The following is a 22,817-nucleotide window of genomic DNA, read 5'->3' on the forward strand; positions in this document are numbered from 1 at the left end:
CAATCTCTGTCAGATTGGATGGAGAGTGTCTGTGAACAGCAATTTTCAAGTCTTGCCACAGATTCTCAATTGGATTTAGGTCTGTACTTTGACTGGGCCATTCTAACACATGAATATACTTTGATCCAAACCATTCGATTGTAGCTCTGGCTATATATTTAGGGTCGTTGACCTCCTGGAAAGTAAACCTCCACCCCAGTCTCAAGTCTTTTGCAGACTCCAATAGGTTTTCTATTAGGTGGGTCTAACCTCTAAGATTGCCCTGTATTTGGCTCATCCATCTTTCCATCAACTACCCTGATGAAGAATAGCATCCCTACAACATCATGCTGCCACCACCATGTTTCACGATGGGGATGGTGTGTTCAGAGTGATATGCAGTGTTAGTTTTCTGCCACACATAGCATTTTGCTTTTAGGCCACCACATCCAATTTTGGTCTCATCTGACCAGAGCACCTTCTTCCACATGTTTGCTGTGTCCCCCACATGGCTTCTCACAAATTGCAAACTGGACTTCTTATGCCTTTCTTTCAACAATGGCTTTCTTTTTGCCACTCTTCCATAAAGGCCAGATTTGTGGAGTGCACGACTAATAGTTGTCCTCTGGACAGATTCTCCCACCTGAGCTGGGGATCTATGCAGCTTCCCCAGAGTTGCCATCGGCCTCTTGGCTGCTTCTCTCTGAATTTGTTTTATAACCTAACCCTGTTTTAAACGGCTCTACAACTTTATCCCTGACCTGTCTGGTGTGTTCCTTTGGCTTCATGATGCTGTTTGTTCACTAAGGTTCTCTAACAAACCTATGAGGGCTTCACAGAACAGCCATATTTATACTGAGATTAAATTACACACAGGTGGACTATATTTACTAATTAGGTGTGACATCTGAAGGCAATTGGTTCCATTAGCTTTTAGTTAGAGATATCAGAGTAAAGGAGGCTGAATACAAATTCACACCACACTTTTCACATATTTATTTGTAAAAAAAATTGAAAACCATTTATCCTTTTCCTTCCACTTCACAATTATAATTACAATTATGTGCCACTTTGTGTCCTTAATCCTTAATCCATGTCCTTAGTCTGCTTGTCTTCAGCATTTGTTTACAGGCTTTCTTGTGCATCATCTTTAGAGGAGGCTTCCTTCTGGGACAAAAGCCATGCAGACCAATTTGATGCAGTGTGCGGCGTATGATCTGAGCACTGATAGGCTGACCCCCCACCCCTTCAACTTCTGCAGCAATGCTGGCAGCACTCATACATCTATTTCCCAAAGACAACCTCTGGATATGACGCTGAGCATGTGCACTCAGCTTCTTTGGTTGACCATGGTGAGGCCTATTCTGAGTGGAACCTGTCCTGTTAAACCTCTGTATGGCCTTGGCCACTGTGCTGCAGCTAAATTTCAGGGTCTTGGCAATCTTCTTATAGCCCAGGTCATCTTTATGTAGAGCAACAATTCTTTTTTTCAGATCCTCAGAGAGTTCTTTGTCATGAGGTGCCACGTTGAACTTCCAGTGACCAGTATGAGAGAGTGAGAGCAATAACACCAAAATTTAACACACCCGCTCCCCATTTATACCTAAGACTTTAACACTAACGATTGACTGTGCTTCACAGTACTGATGGATAATGATCCAAAACACACTGCAAAAGCAACCCAGGAGCTTTTGAAGGAGAGAAGGAGAGAAGTGGAATATTCTGCAATGGCAGAGTCAATCACCTGATCTCAACCCAATTGAGCATGCATTTCACTTGCTGAAGGCAAAACTAAAGGCAGAATGCACCAAGGCAGAACCACAAACAAAGAACAACTGATGACAGCTACAGTTAGAGCCAAAGCATTAGAAAGGCATAAACCTAGACTTCAGACAGGCATTGCCAGTAAAGAATTCTCATAAAAAAATTTAAAATTAACATTTTATTTATGATTATATTAATTTGTCCAATTACATTTGAGCCCCTGAAAATCGGGGGACTTTGTATAAAAATGATTGCAGTTCCTAAAATTTGTACTTGAAATTTATGTTTAACCCCTTGAATTAACCATTTCACTGCCAAGTCCGTACACCATGCGGACTGACAGAAGTGCCTGCAGGTAGCCAAGTCAGTACGGCGTACGGATCTCCTTTCTCCCGCACCTATAAGCTTATGGTCACTTCAATGACCATAAGCTTATATCAGAATTAATAAACAAGAAGGTGAATGTAGCTAAACCCATCCAAATAAATAAAATATCACCTTGTAGCGCTAAATTAGTGTAAAAGTAATCAAATTTAAGTTACCCCTCAAACAACAAATTGTGTTACTCACAACAAAATATCTCTAAAAAAATGGAAAATATATATAATTGTGAAAAGACTCAATGTGATAGTCTTAAAATAATAATACATAGATGAAATCAATAGTCCATTATTTTTTTTTTTTAAATCCTTTTCATGTGCAAATCTTATCAGTGTCCATATAATACTGGTATAGCCTTCACCATACACCCTCAGTGACCGTGCCCCCCTCGTTGGAGAACTCACCAGCTGCGGCGCCCAGCACTCTCGTGCCAGGCTAGATGTGCGTTTAGATCACTCAAACGATGACAGCAGGTATCCAGTAATCAATGTATATTCTCCTTTAAGGCTTTAATGGAGCAACCCCTCAAAGCATCAGCTGCAACGCCCAGCACTCTCGTGTCAGGCTAGATGTGCGTTTAGATCACTCAAACGAAGACAGCAGGTATCCAGCACTCAATGTATATTCTCCTTTAAGGCTTTTAATGGAGCAACCCCTCAAAGCACCTCAGAAAGAAGAACAAAAATGTCCCATAGTGCAACACTATAAAAACTCTTTAATTCCAAAATTAAAATCCACTCATTAACCTCCCTGGCGGTATGATTCAGTCTGGAATTAGGTGCTGAAAGCGGTACAATTATTTTGCACGGAAATCTGGCTTTTATTTTGTAGTCCTGTAATTCTTAGGAATAACGCTCTTAAATCTGTTCAAACCAGAGTCTAGCAGACATCCCGGGTATGATAAAGTTTATAATATAATAAACAATAATAAAAATTATTCAATAATGTAATAAAATCCCAAAACACTGAAAAATTGACACTTTTTGGTTGCTATGGACAATCTCCAAATTCCAGGCAGTAAAAAACTGTATTTATAATATAAAAGTGCATGCAGGGCATTGCACAGACCACTAGGGACAAAGGGGATGTGTATTTTTTAATACAGCACTGTAATCTGTAAGATTACAGTGCTGTGTGTGTTTAGTGTGTTTTTACTTTTTTGAATTTGCCGCCGTTCTCCGCTCCCGTGCGCCGTAACGTCGCAGGGAACGGAGCTCGGCGGCATTCGGCACTGTGAATCGAGCGGAGGACAGCTCGATCGCACAGCGCGGCGGACATCGCTGGATCCAGGGGACAAGGTGAGTAACGCTCCCTGTGTCATCCCCTGCATCGAGCGAAGCCATCCCGAGTCTGGCTCGGGGTTACCGCTCCTGTCAGTATATTCCTACCCCGAGCCAGACTCGGGATTACCGCTAGGGGGGTTAATGCACTCACATGTAAACAGCTTGAAAAATCACTCCACTCCTTAGTAACAACGCACTTTACTCCAAGGCATTGGTGGTCACAGTGGATACTGGTTAGATAAGTAGCATAAATACTGTCTCTCACCCTTCCTTCTGCTGTTTGGTACCTCACAGCAGAGCTCACAGTTCAAACACAGCGCGCCACTCTCCCAGTTCTGTTCCTCGTATTAGACACCTCCTTCCTCCTTGGTTGCAGTGCTCAGTGTATCAAAGATAGTTGCCAGATAGACACGCCCCCGACATGTTTCGTCATAGGATTTATTCATGGGATTGGGATTATATCAGAATTGTTCAGCAGACCCTGCTGAACAATTCTATAACTCTGATCAGTGAATTAAAACCCGCTGATCAGAGTTATTAACCCCTAATGTGACCCCCCCATGCCGCCACTTACCTGCCCCCTGTCTCTGCACTCCCTCTGCACCCTTCTATCTAAAACTGCCCCCCCCCACTCTCTTCTCCTATCCCCTTCATCCCTCTTCTCCCCCGGAACGAATTACCCCCCATCCGCCTCATCTGACTCCCCCTGCAAACCTGCTCCCTGCAGCCACCATTATTAGCCGGCATCCCTGCTCTTCCACTCCCGTCGGCTTCTGCTGCTGCATGGGGCTTCTACAGGGGGGGGTTAAGTAAACACATCCAAAGCAACATCTCTCCTTCCCCTCCCTCCATCTACAGCTTCTCCCTGCACATATGTCCTATAAACTGTCCAGCAGGGGAGCGTGGTGGGGGAGGGGGGTTTAGCGTTGTGGGTGGGGGTGAAGTAGGGGCTTGGGGGGCTTAGTAGACATGTGTTTACTAAACTCCCCCTGTAGAAGAGAGGGGCGATGCAGCAAACACTACTGATCACTGCTATATGCCCACTGACACTGACAGCTGACATATTGTAACCACGAGTGTTACAATGTATCAGACTGCCATTTTCTGAATGAATGGAATCTCTACACAGATTTTTCATTCATTCAAGTAAAGATACAGAGAAAAGGGACTATCTTCAGTCCCTTTCTTTGTCTCAAAAAAGAGATATGGGGATCTGTTTAGACCTCTGATATCTCACCAAAGTGAACAATGGCTGGTCCGATTGGGCCCATCTGAAAAATGAACAGGCAGACCCGATCAGTGTGCTTGTGTAAAAGGAGCCTAAGGCCTTGTTCACACAGGGAATACACAGTGTACCTTTACAGGAATGCACAGGTGTTTCATGCATCTCTGTGCAGACAGTCCCATTGATGTCATTTTGGATGTAGCAACTGCATGAACAGAGCTGTTGCTCACAATTTTACATCTATGTATGTCCGAATGCATTTCCCCTAGCTCCCACTGCCTGCGTTCGGTTCATGTACCCACACCCACATGGATGTCAGATTGGAAACAGCAGCTATGCCTGTGCAGCCGGTGCATCTCAATTGACATAAATGGGACTGCCTGTACAGGGATGCGTGGAACACCAGTGCATCCCTGTGCGGGTAAACATAGCCCTCCATGGGTGTACACTTTAGTATGCCACATGTGAATGATGCTTTATCACTAATTTAGCAGGAATTTTGTAAGTTACGTTGTGTTTATGTACAAAATGAATGATTTTAGTGCATTTTTTGTGAAAATAGCGATATGATGAACATTTGCGAAAATTATTGTGGGGTCCAAAAAATCTGTAGCACTTTTTTTTTATTCTACTAGCCATGTGCTTTTAGAAAAAAAATGTCTAGTTTGAAGGGTCTTTTCAAATTCTAAAAGCTGTAAGTGAAAAATGAAAACCTCTAGATCTTTAGAGAAATTTTTGGGTACGTTCGATTTTCACCATTTTGCAAAATTATTTATCAGCTCCATACAGTTTAACCACTTCAATACAGGGCACTTAAACACCTTCCTGCCCAGACCAATTTTGAGCTTTCAGCGCTGTCGCACTTTGAATGACAATTGCGCGGTCATGCTACACTGTACCCAAATGAAATTTTTATCATTTTTTTCCCACAAATAGAGCTTTCTTTTGGTGGTATTTGATCACCTCTACGGTTTTTATTTTTTGCGCTACAAATAAAAAAATACCGAAAATTTTGAAAAAAAAAATGTTTTTTTTTGTTTCAGTTTCAAAACTTTGTAAATAAGTACGTTTTCTCCTTCACTGATGGGGCTACACTGATGGGCACTGATAAGGCGGCACTGATGGGCACCAATGTGGCACCAATGAAGTGGCACTGATAGGCGGCACTGATGGGCGACACGGATGGGCGACACGGATGGGCGACACGGACGGACACTGATAGGTGGCACAAATTGGCACTGATAGCTGGCACTGATAGCTGGCACGGATGGGCGGCACGGATGGGCGGCACGGATGGGCATGAATAGGCGGCACAGGTGGGCATGGATAGTCGGCACAGGTGGGCACTCATAGGCGGCACAGGTGGGCACTCATAGGCCCATTGTGGGCACTGATTGGCATCCATTATGGGCACTGATTGGCACCCATTGTGCTGACTGGCATCCCTGGTGGTCTAGGGAGGATTATGACCTTTATTACCTTTTCCCTAGTGGTCTGGTGGCGTCCCTGGTGGTCCAGTGTGGGCATCCTCGGGGGGGCTGTGCTGATAATCGATCAGCACAGACCCCCCCTGTCAGAGGAGCAGCCGATCGGCTCTCCTCTACTCGCGTCTGACAGACGCGAGTGAGGGAAAGCCGATCACCGGCTCTTCCCATTTACACTGTGATCAGCCGTGATTGGACACGTCCGGTCAGGATTATGAAACCACTTTGCCGCCATCAATTGCCTATAGGGCGGGCGGCAAGTGGTTAAGCTTTTATATTTAGTAGGGATTTAGCAGGGATTTTGCAAAATTAGCTGAGTTTTTATCTGCTAATAATGGTTTTAGTGTATTTTTGGTGAATATATTGGTTTGATAAACATTTGCACAAATAACACGGGGTCTAAAAAATCAGTAGCACCTTATTTTTATTCTATAGGACATATGCTTTCATAAAATATATGGTTTTGGGGGTCTCTCACAAATTTTGAAAGCTATAAGGGAATAATGAAAACCTTCAAATTTTTTGAGAAATTTGGATATTTACATTTGTCCATACGTTCGATTTTCACCATTTTGCACAAAGGTAAACATGTGCATTCGTTTTCGTCCGAATGCATTTTCGTCCGAATTTCAGGTATTTTCATTTTCGTTTTGACAAACGATAACGAATGTGCAGAATCCGAAAAAATGAAAGATCCGACATAAATAAATGCTTTATTTTCGTTTTCGTTGTTAAAACAGTTCGATATAGAATAGGAGATTCGATGTGACTCTGATAATAACAATCTATGTCTATTGAACCTGTGGTCGAATGTGCCTAACCTTACCTCTATTAGTCCAAGATTATATAGAGAAAAGATTCGACAGAGAGAAAATATTCCACATAGAAAGAAAAGATTCAACAGAGAGAGAAGATTCGACAGAGAAAAGATTCTGGAATTGGGTGGGGGAAGTAAAATAAAAATAATGATGATGATGAATGTTATTGACTGATTGTAACCAAAGAGGAGGACCAGTAAAATAGTTAGAACTAAGTACACACGTACAGCCAACTTACTTTCACTTACAATTGCTAGCAGAGAGAGACACACACTGAATCATTTCAGAAGACAGTCAGTCTTAGCTTGTCCGTTTGAATTGTCACTTGTCAGAGATTATTATTAAGCATGAGCACAGCAGCAGTAGTGAACAATAGTGAAGCAAGTTACAGTTCAACTTAGCTTTTTCCTAATAATCTGCTGCTATTGTGTTAGTGTGAGAGCCTGATAGTGATACTAGTGTTGCTGCTAGTGTTGTTGTGATAGCCTCAGAGGCTGCCTGTGTTGTGGGGGGGATTTATTATTATAGAATCTTTTTACCTGTCTGATCAGTGATCGCTATCACCAGCCCACCAGTTTCTGTTTGAACGAGTATATAATATATATATATACAGAAACACTTGTAGGTGGCCAAAGAACGTCCTCCAATGTCTCCATGTCGCTCTCACAATGGGTTGCCGCCATATTCGTTATTATCAGTCACTCACTATCTGACACCTGGCACTGTGAGTCTTAGCCCCTGTACACACGGTTGGAGATTTTGACAACCAAATCCGTCGGATTTTGTCCGTCGGATCTTGTCCGAAACTGTTGCATACACACGGTCGGACTAAGTTGTCGAAAAATCCGATCATTCAGAACGTGATGACGTAATTTCGTTACGATGGGACTACATTCAGGCTAGTAGCCAATAGCTTTGATGTAGGAATTTGATCTGAGCATGCGTGGCACTTGGCCTGATCAAAATTCTCTACACATGATCGGAGTATGTCCGATCGAACCAGTTGGTCGGGAAATATTTCCAACATGTTGGAAAATTGGGTCCGACGGATATTCCGACGGAATCAGTCCGATGCATACCACACACAGTCGGATTATCCGACGACACGGTCCGATAGGACACATTCCGACGGATTCTCCGACCGTGTGTACAAGGGCTAAGACCATTCATTCAATATGAATGATGAAGATTCAACAAAGCAACGAAAAACACACACGTTTATAATAATATTCGACGGAGCATCGAAACTGTACGATGCTGCAATCTTACATTTCCGGAGTCAAATGCTCCGCCTATAGGCTATATGGAGTTTAGCAGCTCTGTCGAATCTTCTTTATACATTCGACAGACACCATAAGCCTTCAAAGACAAATTCGACTGTAATTCATGTCGAGTTTCGGACTAATGCAATTTTGGAACGAAAAACTAAATAAATAAAAACTAATTTCGGGAGTAACTAAATAAATTTATTTTTCGGGACGAAAACGAAATTCCGAAACAAAATATTTCACTCTGCATATGTCTACAAAAAGGTGCAATTTTAAAATATTAACTTTTTGTTATTTTTTTAACTCCTTACACAAATCCTGAAAGCTATAAGTGAAAAATAATAAAGCAAAGGAAAATTGCAAAAATGCTCTTGCCACCTGAGTGTACAAAATGGAGCAAAGGGCCTGGCAGCGAAAGGGTTAAAGCTGAAAGTCTGCACTTCAAAGTCATTTGGATTGTTTGGTTTTAATTTTATTCTGGTGGCATACAGAGCCAAAAGTATGAAAATTGGGCCTGTGTCCAAATATACAGTATATGGACCTAACTGTAATGTATGTCAAAAGATCACTTTAATAGTCGTCCATTGCTTTACGTTGCTTGCTGATAACAACCGTGGCGCCCACTTACCAATATTGTGTTTACTGTGATTAAAGGTATGGCTATTATTTTATTCTTCTGTATATTTGGTTTTCGTTGCTATGGGCTGTGGCCCAACTGGTAATGTTTCTTTAACCAGTTCCCGACCAGCCGCCGCAGTTTTACTGTGGCAGAATGGCACGGGTGGGCAAAATGACGATACCTTACGGTGGCCGTAACAATCAGATTTGTTTCAGAACCGATCATTCTCCAGATCCAGGCTAATGATTTCTGGCCTGGACTTGCTGATCGGTTCTGACGAATGAAATGCTTCCCTTGCCTGTGTTTAGACTTACAGGCAGCAGAAGCATGTCATCTCCCTCTCTGGAATTCTTTTCCATTCCAGAGAGAGGAGAGAGGACATCCAAAAGTGAGTTGCACCAAGACTACACTGACACAGTGCACATAGGCACATATTTCACCCCAGATCACCCCCCGATGGCCCCCCTCCAGTAAACTCCCTGTCACTGTGTCACCCAGTGCAGTGTTCATATTTTTCTTTGATCACAGTACTGGTGTCATTTTTGCCACTAATCAGCATTAGGGTACTTAGTAGTAGGCCTAGATAGGTCTAGGGACCCCCCTAATCCCCCCTAAAAAAGGTTTAACCCCTTGATCACGCCCTGTCACCAGTGATCACCGTATTAGTGTCACGGGTGACGCTGGTTAGTTAGTTTTTTTATAGCGTCAGGGCACCCACTGTACATTACTTAACCCCCCTGACGGTATTCCCGAGTCTGGCTTGGGGTGGAATTTTTATACCAAGAGCGGTAACCCCGAGCCAGACTCGGGACCGCATCGCTGGATCCAGGAGGAGGTTTACTTACCTTCTCCCTCGGATCCAGCGTTATCAAAAAGTGAAACACACAGTATACATACAGTATAATGTAATCTTACAGATTACATTGCTGTATGTAATTATTTTACATCCCCTTTGTCCCTAGTGGTCTGTCCAGTGCTCTGCATGCAGTTTTATATAATAAAAACTGTTCTTTATGCCTGGAAACTGGAGATTGTCCATAGCAACCAAACTGTAATTTTACATCAAAAATGGTTTTAGACCAGCTAGAAAACAGCGATAATAAATTGTAATCACTCGCAGAATTGAGGGATAGTGATTTGTGGGGAGATCCGTCATCAAATACTGAAAAGTAATGACAGTGACAATTCTGCAACTGAGCAAATTTCAGTGTTTTTGATTTGATTACATTATTGAATAATTTTTATTATTGTTATATTATTATTTGGTACAATTATTTATAGTTATTTATTATATTATAATTTATGATTTCATTTTTCAAACTTTATCATACCCGGGATGTCTGCTAGACTCTGGTTTGGACAGCTTTAAGAGAGTTATTCCTAAGAATTACAGGACTACAATATAAAACGCCAAATTTTCATGCAAAATAATGGTACCACTTTTAGCACCTAAAATCCGAAATAATCGTACCGCCAGGGAGGTTAATAAAAGGTTTAAGCCCATGATCACCCGGTGGGTGATATCAGTTAGTGTCAGTAGCGCTAACACCCAGGCACACACCATATAACTCCCTTAGTGGTATAGAGTCTAAACAAAATGATTTTGATCTGATAAGAACTATATTAGCGTCTCGAATAGTTTAGGGTTCCCAAAAACACTGCGTTAGTTGGATAAGCCCAGATACCTGCTAGCACCTGCGTTTAGCCCCTTCGCCCAGCCCAGCCACCCAAGTGCAGTATCAATCGACCACTGTCACTTACAAAACACTAAATACATAACTGCAGCATTCGCAGAGCAAGGCCTGATCTCTGTGAATGCTAACCATTTTTTTTGGTAGCGTTTTAAGCAATCGCTGACAGTCAGGTGCTTTTTTTTCCTTTGAGTCTCACTAGTTGTACCAGTAAATTTACAGGCCAATATGTCCAGTCGAAGGTACATGTTTCTGAGCATGACAGATGAGAGTGAAAAGGAACTCATCCATCTGTCAGATTCAGGCTCAGAATATGAACCTGTAGACAGCAGCGGCACCCTGACAGATTGCTCTGATGATGAGTAGTAGTCCCTGCCAAGGTCAGGCGTACCCAACCCTGTTCTTCTGCTGTTTTTGAGGTGCAAGAACCGCAGGGCTCTCATATGGAGCAGAGAGGCAGTACTAGTGCTGGTCATCCTTCTGGTGAACTGGCAAGCTCCAGTGGCCTAGTACACCCTGGTCGTACATCCAGCACTGCAGTAACACTTGGTGATGTGGTGAATCCCATAGGTACAGTTCAAGCTGGTGAGGTGGCTAGCACAACTAGTGTCCCACAGCCACCAAGAAGACAAAGACAGGCCCGTCGAGCCCATAGTGCTCCTTCTGCTGCATTTGCCAATCCGAATTGGGAGCCCACCATTTCTGCAGCACCCATACTTCCCCCATTCACTGTCCAAACCGTAGTTCAGGTGGAAACTGTTCGCTCTTTTTCACAGGAGATCTCTATAGATCTATTGTGGACCACAGCAATTTGTATGCTGGTCAATTCATCACCTCTAATCCCAAGTTGACCCTTGCCAGAGATTGGAGACCTATTATGGTCTCCAAATTTAAGACCTTCCTGGGCCTATCCCTCCTCATGGGCATAACTAAAAAAAGTGAGTTGCGGTCATATTGGTCAACTCAACCCAATTCACCATATGCCCTTGTTCTCTGCCTCCATGGGCATATGAGCAGATCTTGGGGTTCATGCATTTCAATGACAATGAACTCCGTCGCCCTCGGGGAGACCCTGAATATGATTGGCTCTAAAAAATTCGACCCCTCCTAAATCACTTCAACCGGCAGTTTGCAGCCTTGTTTACTCCCAATCAAATTGTCTGCGTTGATGAGTCCCTGATTAAATTTTCTGGCCATTTGCCATTCAAACAGTATCTTCCCAGCAAGCATACCAGATATGGGGTTAAGATGTATACGCTCTATGACAGGGCAACAGGCTATACATATAGTTTTATGGTTTACGAGGGAAGAGATAGTTACGTAGAGCTGGAGAACTGCCCAGACTATATAGGTAGCACTGGTGAGATTTTGTGGGAGGTGGTGTCACCCTTATTCGGAAAGGTGTACCACTTGTATGTGGACAATTATTACATAAGCGTGACACTTTTTAGTCAGTTGTTTGATCATGAAATTGGTGCATGTGGCACCATGCGATCGGATCACCGTAGCTTACCCCAGCGGCTTGTAGATTCCCATCTTAGGCTGGGGGAGAGAGTCTTCCTGAGATGTAATATTTTTCTCACTGTGAGGTGGAGGGATAATAAGAATGTTTTCGTTCTGTCCTCCCTTCATGTAGACACAACAGTCCAAATTCAAATAGCGACTGGTGTTGTGGAAAAACCCCTCTGTGTCCACGAATACAACCTTAACATGGGAGGCGTGAACCTCAATGACAATTTGTTGGCACTGTACCTAATTGCCCGTAAGGCCAGCCGCTGGTATAAAAAAGTGTCTGTATATTTATTCCAATTGGTTCTGCTGAATGCTTATGTGCTAATCAAAGCTTCAGGATGAACTAGATCCTTCCTTAAATTCCAGGAAGAGATCATCACAGCCCTTCTGTTTCCAGACGGTGCTGTGGCCCAACTTCCCAATCCAAATATAGTGAGCCGGCTGCATGAGAGGCATTTTCCGTATGTCCTCCCTGGTACCCCTACCCAAAGAAATCCCCAAAGAAGATGTCGTGTCTGCAGAAAATGCGGATATAGGCATGACACCTGCTTTTTTTTTTCCTCCTGTCCTGACCAGCCTGTTCTTTGCTGAATGTTTCGAACACTACCACACACTAGTGGAGCATTGGCGTAGGGTGCAGCATTGCACAGTTCTAGGGCACACTTACACAGGGTCTCAAAAGATGAGATGGCCATCACATTTTGAGAGACCCTAACCTGGAACGTTTACAAGTTTCCAGTAATATGGGAGAGACAGAAGAAAAATTAAGGACGCTGATTCGACGATGGGGGAATATAAGGAGGGATGCTGGACCAGATAGCCAATCCCATGATTAAGTCTGATGTGACGAAACATGTCGGGGGCGTGGCTATCTGGTGATTTTTGAGCTGACATACACGGAGCTGGGAAGCAGGCACAGGACTAAGAGGACTGTTTCATCTGACTTAAAGGCGCCCTTTTTTGATTAGACCTGCTGTGTGGGACCAGGCGGGACGCACGAGGAGGGGTGAGATCGAGTGATACAGTATCGTATCTTATGAGTCCGCTGTGACCACCAATGCCCCGACGTATCCAGAATAGTATTGTGGAGTGAAGTTGTGAAGCGAGTCTTTTTACTCTTTTGAAGTGATTTTGCTTTTTTAAGTTCATGTGAGTGCATAAGGAGTGAGATTTTTTCACATTAAAGAGTGTTTGCAGTATTACACTATTGGGGTCTCCCTCTGTGATTTCTCTTTGAGGTATATATTTATACAAAGAGGTGCGTAAGTGGAGAAGTTCCAATCGGATGTGCTGGGGTCTGGATTTCATCTTGAGAGATTATTTGAAAGCCCTTGAGCCTCACACGAGAGTGTAAGGCTTAGCAGTCGGTGAGTGTTTTCACGAAGGGGGGAACATAAATCACGGATGGTGTGGTGAAGGAGTCACTTGTAGAAAGGAATCTGAACACTGGATATTCTTTTTATGCATCTATAGAAAGACTTTCTGTAATCTGGATTTTTTTGTAAATACTGTGTGGTGGATGGACTATATTCACATTCGTTTATATTTTTCACTATATGTGTAATTTAAATGCAAATTTGGTTATTCAATGAGTGATTAGCATTTATATATTTTGTTATTGATTATACAATTTATTATTTAAGATAGGATCACTGAGGGGGTGAGGACTTGTGCACTGAAAGATACACAGGTTATAGCGCCACGTGCAACTAATTAGTTCTTTGGAAGTTTAGTAGTATTTTTGTATGCACCTTTTTATATGTGACATTTTATGGTAAGTGGCTGCTAAGATATAAAATATTGAGTTATTCACAGCGCTGTGATGATACACTAGGTAAAGGGTTTGTGGAGTGTGTATCTTTAAATTAACATAACATTCAAATAATCACGAGCAGCTTGAGGTGGGTTATTGCCTTTTACACTCACGGGTGGAGGAATGGAGGCTATAAATTATTTAGCCTCACGACAGATTAATCCAGCTAATATTTTCTCCAACAACCATGTAATGATGGAGGAGGAGGAAGACATCACAGGTCTTTTGAAAACTTTAGATCATTTACTAGAGAAACAGGTTAAAACCTGGTGGGATGTACTCACATTTGCACAATACTTAAAAGAGGGTCTCATCTTCAGGAGTCTGAGATGGGAAGTATGCCCACAAGACGGTCTAAACGACCAACCGTTTATGGATGAATGGCTCACTTTTTTTAATAAGATGGGTATGGAGCTACAAGTTCTAATTTTAAAAAGGAAAGAGATAAAATTGGCTAAATTAAAGGAACAGATTGAACAAATGAAAATTAAATTAGAACCTTTAGGAGACAGCAACCAAATGAGGGAGTTCAATGAAACAATGAAGAAGAAACTTGAGAAATGGGATAAAGATATTCAAAAAAAGAAGGTTAAGAAATATAATAGAGATGCGACTGATTTTAGAAACAATAATATCTACGCCTGGCAGTCGAATGAAGGGCAGGCCATAAAGAACCAAGCATCTACTGGTACTAATGAACCTCCAATTAAGGAAAATAACAACTCCAAGCTGGGAAATAAAGGAGGGGTAGGGAAGGTGAAGACTAACAACAAAAAAGCCCCCCTAATCCAGACACCCAATCGAGGGTATAATAACACACAACAGGGTAGAGCTAGTTCCTATGGTAATTATCACTCACCTACACCATATTCGAGGGGAGGGGGAGATGATTATCACATGAACTATTATGATTATGCATCACCCTATGGGGAGAGGAGCCTCTACCCAGCACACTATGCACCCCAAAGTCACCAAAGATGGGGACAGGAATATGGGTATGATGGTAATCGAGGAAGGGGCAATTCGATACCATTACAGAATAGGTTTATGCCTCTAGCATATGATGATGGAAATGGAAGGATGAATGAGCCTGGACCCCCACCTCGCACTCTTCCCCCTCCCCCTTTTTTAAATCAGAGGGGGAGAGGGGGAAGAGGGGGAGGGACAACCCCAAGGGGGCATGTTCCAACCATGCCCAATGGACAGAGAAATGCACCTATCCAACAAGGAGGTCCAATGGGGAGAGGAGGAGGGGATGCAGGGCAGGACGGAGGAAACAATCCAAGAAAAAGACTGAGGGACACTTAGACAATGGCATCTTCAATTTGAGTAAGGTGACATTGGATAAGAAGGAAATGAATATTCTGAACATGGGACTTAAATGTGCTCCACGACAGAGTATGAATAAGTTTGATGTATACATAGATATACACAAATATATTCGCACTTTAAACATCAAGAAACATTTTTTGATGCACCCTAATACCCCGAGAGTAGGGACTAATAACCCTAACAGCCAAATGGATAGTGGACTGAGGAATCGGTCACTATTCAATCCACAGCTAACGGCCAATCATTTTGTAGAGGTCTTTAAAAACTTGGTGTTAAATGATTTAGAAAAACTCCCAGTAAGTAAGGGTGTAAACCCAAGATATATAAAGGAGGGGATCACATCCCTAGAAGAAAAGAATGATATCATTATACGCCCGGCAGATAAGGGAGGGGGGGTGGTAATCCTCGATAGATCATTCTATCACAACCAGTTGGAGGAGTTGTTAGGGGACACCACCACCTATAAAAAACTAAACGTAGACCCTACAGATGAATATAAGAGCCAATTAGAGATGTTGGTGGAGTGGGGGTATGGGAAGGGAGCACTTAATTTAAAAGAAAAGAAATACTTGGTCCCTAGCTCCTGCAGGATACCGGTAATTTATACTTTGCCCAAAATTCATAAGGATGTGACGGCTCCTCCACCTCGCCCTATTGTGAACGGGATAGGATCAGTCACGTCGAGACTGGGTGAATACTTAGATAGAGCACTCCAACCCAGTGTTAAAAACACAAGAGCGTATTTGAGGGATACAACAGATTTGTTAAAATCCCTCAATGAGATCTCTATCCCCTCGACCATGGAAGTGTATCTGGTTACGGCTGACGTAGCTAGCCTGTATACTATTATTCAACATCAAGATGCCCTACTGGCACTCAATTGGGCCATGAGCAGGAGGGAGGATATTCCGCATTCCCGGAAGGTGTTTGTGGGCCAGGCATTAGATTTTTGTATGACCCACAGCTATTTCTGGTTTGATGGATCCTTCTTTGCCCAGAAGGTTGGCGTGGCAATGGGGGCTAAATATGCCCCCAGCCTCGCCAACTTATTCATGGCTGAGTGGGAGGATAGATATGTGTTTGGTATTGACTGTCCGCAACTAATCTTTTATCGTAGATTCATAGATGACCTGTTTTTTATATGGGGGGGAACAGAGGCTTCAGTTTTACATTTCTTGGAAAGATTGAACTCCAACACGAATGATATTAAGTTGGAGTTCAATATTAGTTCCACTACGGTAAACTTCCTTGATCTCCTGATAGAGAGAAAGGATGATAGATTGAGCACGACAGTGTATTTTAAGAACACAGATCGAAATAGCTATTTATCAACTAAGAGCGGACACCACCCATCCTGGATTAGAAACATCCCTAAGGGGCAATTTCTAAGGGTCCGGAGGAACTGTTCAACTAAAGAGGATTTCGTAGCCCAGTCCCAAATCTTGAAGGAGAGGTTTATACAGAAAGGGTACTCAGAAACCATTTTGGATGAAACTATTGGGACGGTTGCGAATATTCCAAGGGAAACCTGCCTGGAGGGGAGGAGAAAGGAAGGAGAGGGGTTACAACATCAACTAAGATTTTTGTCTAATTTCCATCATCAATTTAGAGAGGTAGAACAGATTTTTAGAACACACTGGCATATTCTGGGGAGGGATAAATATTTGGGAGGGGTGATACCCAAAACCCCGGGATTTATCTACAGACGGGCACCCAACATAGGGGATAGGGTTGTAAAAAAGGTTCTGGACCCTCCTAAACGAATCACCATCTCTGGTGACCTGAAAGGTTTCTATGCTTGTAGGAGGTGTATATGTTGTAGAACTGTACACCAGATAAATAGGGGGATCACCTCAATAACCAACAGCGAGGGTGAATCATTTGAAATCAAGGAATTCATGACATGCAATATGTCTTATATTGTATATTTGCTATGGTGTCCTTGTAAATTACTATATGTAGGACGTACAAAGAGACTATTGAGAGTGCGTATCTCAGAACATTTGACCAACATCCGAAAAGGTTACCAGTATCATAGCGTGTCATTACATTTCAAGGAACACCATCAACAAAATCCCGATTTACTACAGTTCTGTGGAATAGATCATGTTCATCCCTCTTGGAGGGGCTCAAATCGGGTAAGGGATCTGTCGCAGAGGGAGACCAAGTGGATCTTCTTGTTGAGGAGTCTCTATCCGAGAGGGATGAACATAGAGCTGGACCTTAATTGCTACATTAGTGACTTATAGGTAAGCAAGTATGGACAGCAACAGTGTGGCCCTAATGGGGGGAATTAGTCCCCTTAATGGAAACATCCTGTACGAGGCGATGGGGTGTAGTGATTTCTCAAGTGTTACAGACAGTGGATAGCAGTTCCGATATGGAAATGCACATGATGTCGACCATTTTAGGTTGCAACCCCGAAAGGGAAATATATAGGAGGTTACCAACCATTGATTTCTAAAATAAGTCTTCACATAAGGTATTGATGGGGAAGCCCTGAAATTATTATGATGGTACCAATTTTATCTCTGTTTAGGGCATTAGCATTGGGATCTCCTTCTATGCGATTTTAGATTTTTAAGAATGTTTTGTATTTGAAGCTGTATTGTATGTTAAATGCACCCGTAATATAGATAGTGTCTTTGAGATACAGTCATTTCCGCTTGAATTGAATTAGATCTGCATTGGCAATACCGCAATATATGTACCTATTAGCTAGTTGAAGATGTATGATATCCATTATTGTAACCATTATTGTAAACGTGGGCGCATTGATGACACGGCGACAGAGTATGGCACCAGTCTATAGTTCTATATACACTGGTTTGCATGCTGTGTGGGGGTATAGCTACTCAGTGTAATATTGGGTGACTTAATACAATGCGCCATATAGAAGGACACCGTTTACGTACATGGAGAGATACTTCTGACGGTTAGTAACTTCACTAGAGGTAGCACTTTAAGGGTTCCACATCTTTTCAGTGATGGAGTGTGGGGACATGGAACCCAATACTTGATCATTGTGGAGATGGGGACACTTAGTCTCGATCCCGGCGCATGCGAGATCCATTAGCATGCAGAGTTTGTTAAGTATCGAGACCAGAGCGGAACCTATAAAGCATCGAATGCAATATCTAAGATCGAATCTTTCGACGCACGTGACAAATATCGACGCACGGGCAGGAAACTGTAGCGAACTCTCAAATCGAATGTTTGGTATGATATACCAGTTTTCGAAATGGAGAAATCGAATGTTGCGATTTGGGCATGCGCAAATCGGGCATTTGGCGTCGGCGCGTGCTATGGACGTTAGTATACACTCCAGTAATATGGGAGAGACAGAAGAAAAATTAAGGACGCTGATTCGACGATGGGGGAATATAAGGAGGGATGCTGGACCAGATAGCCAATCCCATGATTAAGTCTGATGTGACGAAACATGTCGGGGACGTGGCTATCTGGTGATTTTTGAGCTGACATACACGGAGCTGGGAAGCAGGCACAGGACTAAGAGGACTGTTTCATCTGACTTAAAGGCGCCCTTTTTTGATTAGACCTGCTGTGTGGGACCAGGCGGGACGCACGAGGAGGGGTGAGATCGAGTGATACAGTATCGTATCTTATGAGTCCGCTGTGACCACCAATGCCCCGACGTATCCAGAATAGTATTGTGGAGTGAAGTTGTGAAGCGAGTCTTTTTACTCTTTTGAAGTGATTTTGCTTTTTTAAGTTCATGTGAGTGCATAAGGAGTGAGATTTTTTCACATTAAAGAGTGTTTGCAGTATTACACTATTGGGGTCTCCCTCTGTGATTTCTCTTTGAGGTATATATTTATACAAAGAGGTGCGTAAGTGGAGAAGTTCCAATCGGATGTGCTGGGGTCTGGATTTCATCTTGAGAGATTATTTGAAAGCCCTTGAGCCTCACACGAGAGTGTAAGGCTTAGCAGTCGGTGAGTGTTTTCACGAAGGGGGGAACATAAATCACGGATGGTGTGGTGAAGGAGTCACTTGTAGAAAGAAATCTGAACACTGGATATTCTTTTTATGCATCTATAGAAAGACTTTCTGTAATCTGGATTTTTTTGTAAATACTGTGTGGTGGATGGACTATATTCACATTCGTTTATATTTTTCACTATATGTGTAATTTAAATGCAAATTTGGTTATTCAATGAGTGATTAGCATTTATATATTTTGTTATTGATTATACAATTTATTATTTAAGATAGGATCACTGAGGGGGTGAGGACTTGTGCACTGAAAGATACACAGGTTATAGCGCCACGTGCAACTAATTAGTTCTTTGGAAGTTTAGTAGTATTTTTGTATGCACCTTTTTATATGTGATAGTTTACAGTTTATAGATTATATAAAAGTGCAAAAAATAAAAAAAACACACAAAAACACACAAAATAAAAAATAAAAAAGGCAAAAATAGTAGTGTCTTTATTTTTCTTCTCTCTCTATTGTTCTCTCTGTTATGTTCGCTCTCTATTGCCCACTCTATTGTTTGCTCTCTACTGTTCTATATCTATTTTTATCTCTCTATTGTTGCTGTATTTAGAACTGTAATGTTTTATTTTTACTATGTTTTATTGTATTTGCTTTGCAGGTATAGTATGTCTTACTGTTATACTGTAATGTTACTTTTTTTAATTGTTAACCATCATTTGCTTAGCAGGTACGACATTCAGCTGCAGCACGGGTTCATTTATTCTGACATGACTCCAGCGCTGTAGGAGGTGATTTCACCACCACAGTTAAAAAAAAGAGCATATATGCTGAAGCATGGGGGCAGGGGTGGAGGAGCTATTTGCTCCTAACATTAGTGGCGGATTGCCCCCATGCTTCGGCATATATTTTATAGGCACAGTTTGCGTTTAAAAATCAAGTTGTTTTATTAAGTTACTATTTTATCGTTACCAATGTTTGCTTTTCAGGTATGCCATTCATCTGCAGCACTGATTTATTTATCTTGACAGCAACTGCGTTTGCTCTCACGATATACAAAAATCAGCAACTCCAGTGCTGTAGGAGGTGATTTCACCACCACAGTATAAAAAAATGGTGCATGTATGTCCATCATTAGAAGTGGATGGATAAAGGGCAGTATTCTAATGATGGGCATACCCACCAATCAGTCTCTTTTATTCGTTCAACCCACAGGCTGCATGAGAAAAGGAACATTACAATATATGCCCAAGGACCAGCAACGTACTGGTATGTTGCTGGACTTTGAGTGGTTATACCAGAATGATGCCTCTTTTCAGCCAGCAGTCAGATTTCATGTAAAAGCAATCCTAGCAGCTAAGTAGCCTCTAGACTGCTTTTACAAGCAGTGGAATGGAACGTTCTCCCCCCACCATCTTCCATGGTTTTCTCGGGCTTTCCTGTCCCAACAGGGAACCCGAGAATGCAGCTGGTGGATCCACCAGCTGACCATAGAGCTGATCGGAGACCAGAATGGCTCCAATCATCTCTATGGGCTAAGAAACCAGATGCTACGAGCATTTCATGACTGGTTTCACCGGATATAAACAACTCCATTGGGAAACCATTTTATCACACCAATCTTGGTGTGGCTAGATGCCTTGAGAGCAGAGGAGAGATCTAGGGTCTAATAGACCCCATTTTTTTCAAAAAAGAGTACCTGTCACTACCTATTGCTATCATAGGGGATATTTACATTCCCTGGGATAACAATAAAAATGATTTAAAAAAATAAAATTAAAGGAACAGTTTAAAAATTAAATAAAAAAAGAAAAATAAATAATAAAAAGTTCCGTACCTAGGCATACAACTCCCAGCTACCCTAAAAAACATATACGCAAAAAACGACCTACCAATATTGGACAAGCTAACGTCAGACTTAAGCCACTGGAATAAATCATTTTCCTTGTGGTTCGGCAGAGATGAACCTGCTGCCACGAATATTGTACATACTACAAACAGTACCCATCCATGTCCCACCAGCCTTTTTCAAATCATACAGAAGACTATGCTCCAAATTGATTTGGGAAGACCATAAACCCAGAATTAAATATCCACACCTGTCCCTGACCAAGAACCTAGGGGGAATTGGCCTCCCAGACTTAAAGAATTATCACAAAGCCGTCCACCTGACACGCATTATCGACTGGAACGTACACTCATCAGTGAAAGATTGGGTGAAATTGGAATCATCTTTCACGACATTACCTTTAAAATCCACCCCCTGGATACAGTATCGCTACACAGCCCCAGAAATAGGGTCGCACCCGCTAATCAAACCCACTATAACCTGCTTCCACAGGACATGCAAAAACACCTCTATATCTTCAATACCTGGCCCCATGTCCCCAATAAGGATGAACCCAGACTTTCCCCCGGGTATGTCTAATGATTTTCTGCGACAGTTCTGGCCGCATCCCCAAATACGAGCACACCAATTTTTTGAACAAGGAAAAGTATGCCCAAGCGCATGACTAGATGCATTGCTAGATAAACCCCCAATCCCAGAATGGACACACTTACAAATCGCACATTTCCTCAAATCGCTGGACAAAAAACACCACTGCTCTAGAGACCTGACTCCATTTGAAAGATTGTGTACACAAACAACACCCCAAACTCACCTCATATCTACAACCCACTCCCTCCTCTTTATGGACCACCAGCCCAACCAATCAACAATGTGCAAAGCCTGGGAAAAAGATCTCTCTATGCTACTGTCCCCAGAAGTTTGGGGAAAGAAATACATGAATATACACAAGGGCTCCATTAATGTGTCCATGCAAGAGAACGGCTATCAATTGCAAACACGATGGTACCACACTCCTACACTCCTGCACAAATTCAAGCCCACCATACCAGAGACATGCTGAGGATGCCTTGAAGACCATGGCTCACTCCTGCACATATGGTGGACATGTCCACGTATACAAGACTTTTGGAAAGATGTCCATCGCATCACATCGCATGTTACATCCCTTGACCTACAAATAACCCCGACACAATTCCTTTTACACAATATGCATCTACCTCAGTCACCCTATCACAAATCATTAGCGATGCATATGATCAATGCAGTTAAACAATGCATCCCTGTTCATTGGAAGACCCAAACAAGCCCATCAATTAAGAAATGGTTTGGAAGAATCAAAAAAATAGCAGAAATGGAGGTACTCATTTAGAGCGCACGAGACACCCCAGAAAAATTTGGAACAAAATGGGCCTGTTGGACTCATTTTAAAACAACGCCAGAATTCTCCCGGCTAAACACACAAGCACCTTAAAAACAGATGAGAAAACACAATGGAAATTATCTCAGAAAAGACACACATCCCCTACAGAAACTCTCCGCAGATCTACTGGAGCCCTACTACTAGATAGGCTGCCCCAACCTCACGAAAATGTGAACCTAACAACCGTTTCAATGAGTGCAAAAAACTGGGGGGAGAGGCAGGAGTCGACCAGAAAGGTCAACCACAAAGACTTACATCCCTGCCCCCTTCCACACCCCCCCTTGACCCCTCCCCCACTCCACAACAAGTAGATAATTCCCCACTTACTCATCCAATCTTCTTTCTTTTCCACCCCCCGTCTGCCTTTTTCCCCCCTCACCCCCACTCCGATACCCTAGGTATCATCGAACAATCAATG

Source organism: Lithobates pipiens, unplaced genomic scaffold (assembly GCF_037356315.1).
Source record: "Lithobates pipiens isolate NorthernLeopardFrog02 unplaced genomic scaffold, aLitPip1_a1.2 Scaffold_18, whole genome shotgun sequence".
Lineage (NCBI taxonomy): Eukaryota > Metazoa > Chordata > Amphibia > Anura > Ranidae > Lithobates > Lithobates pipiens.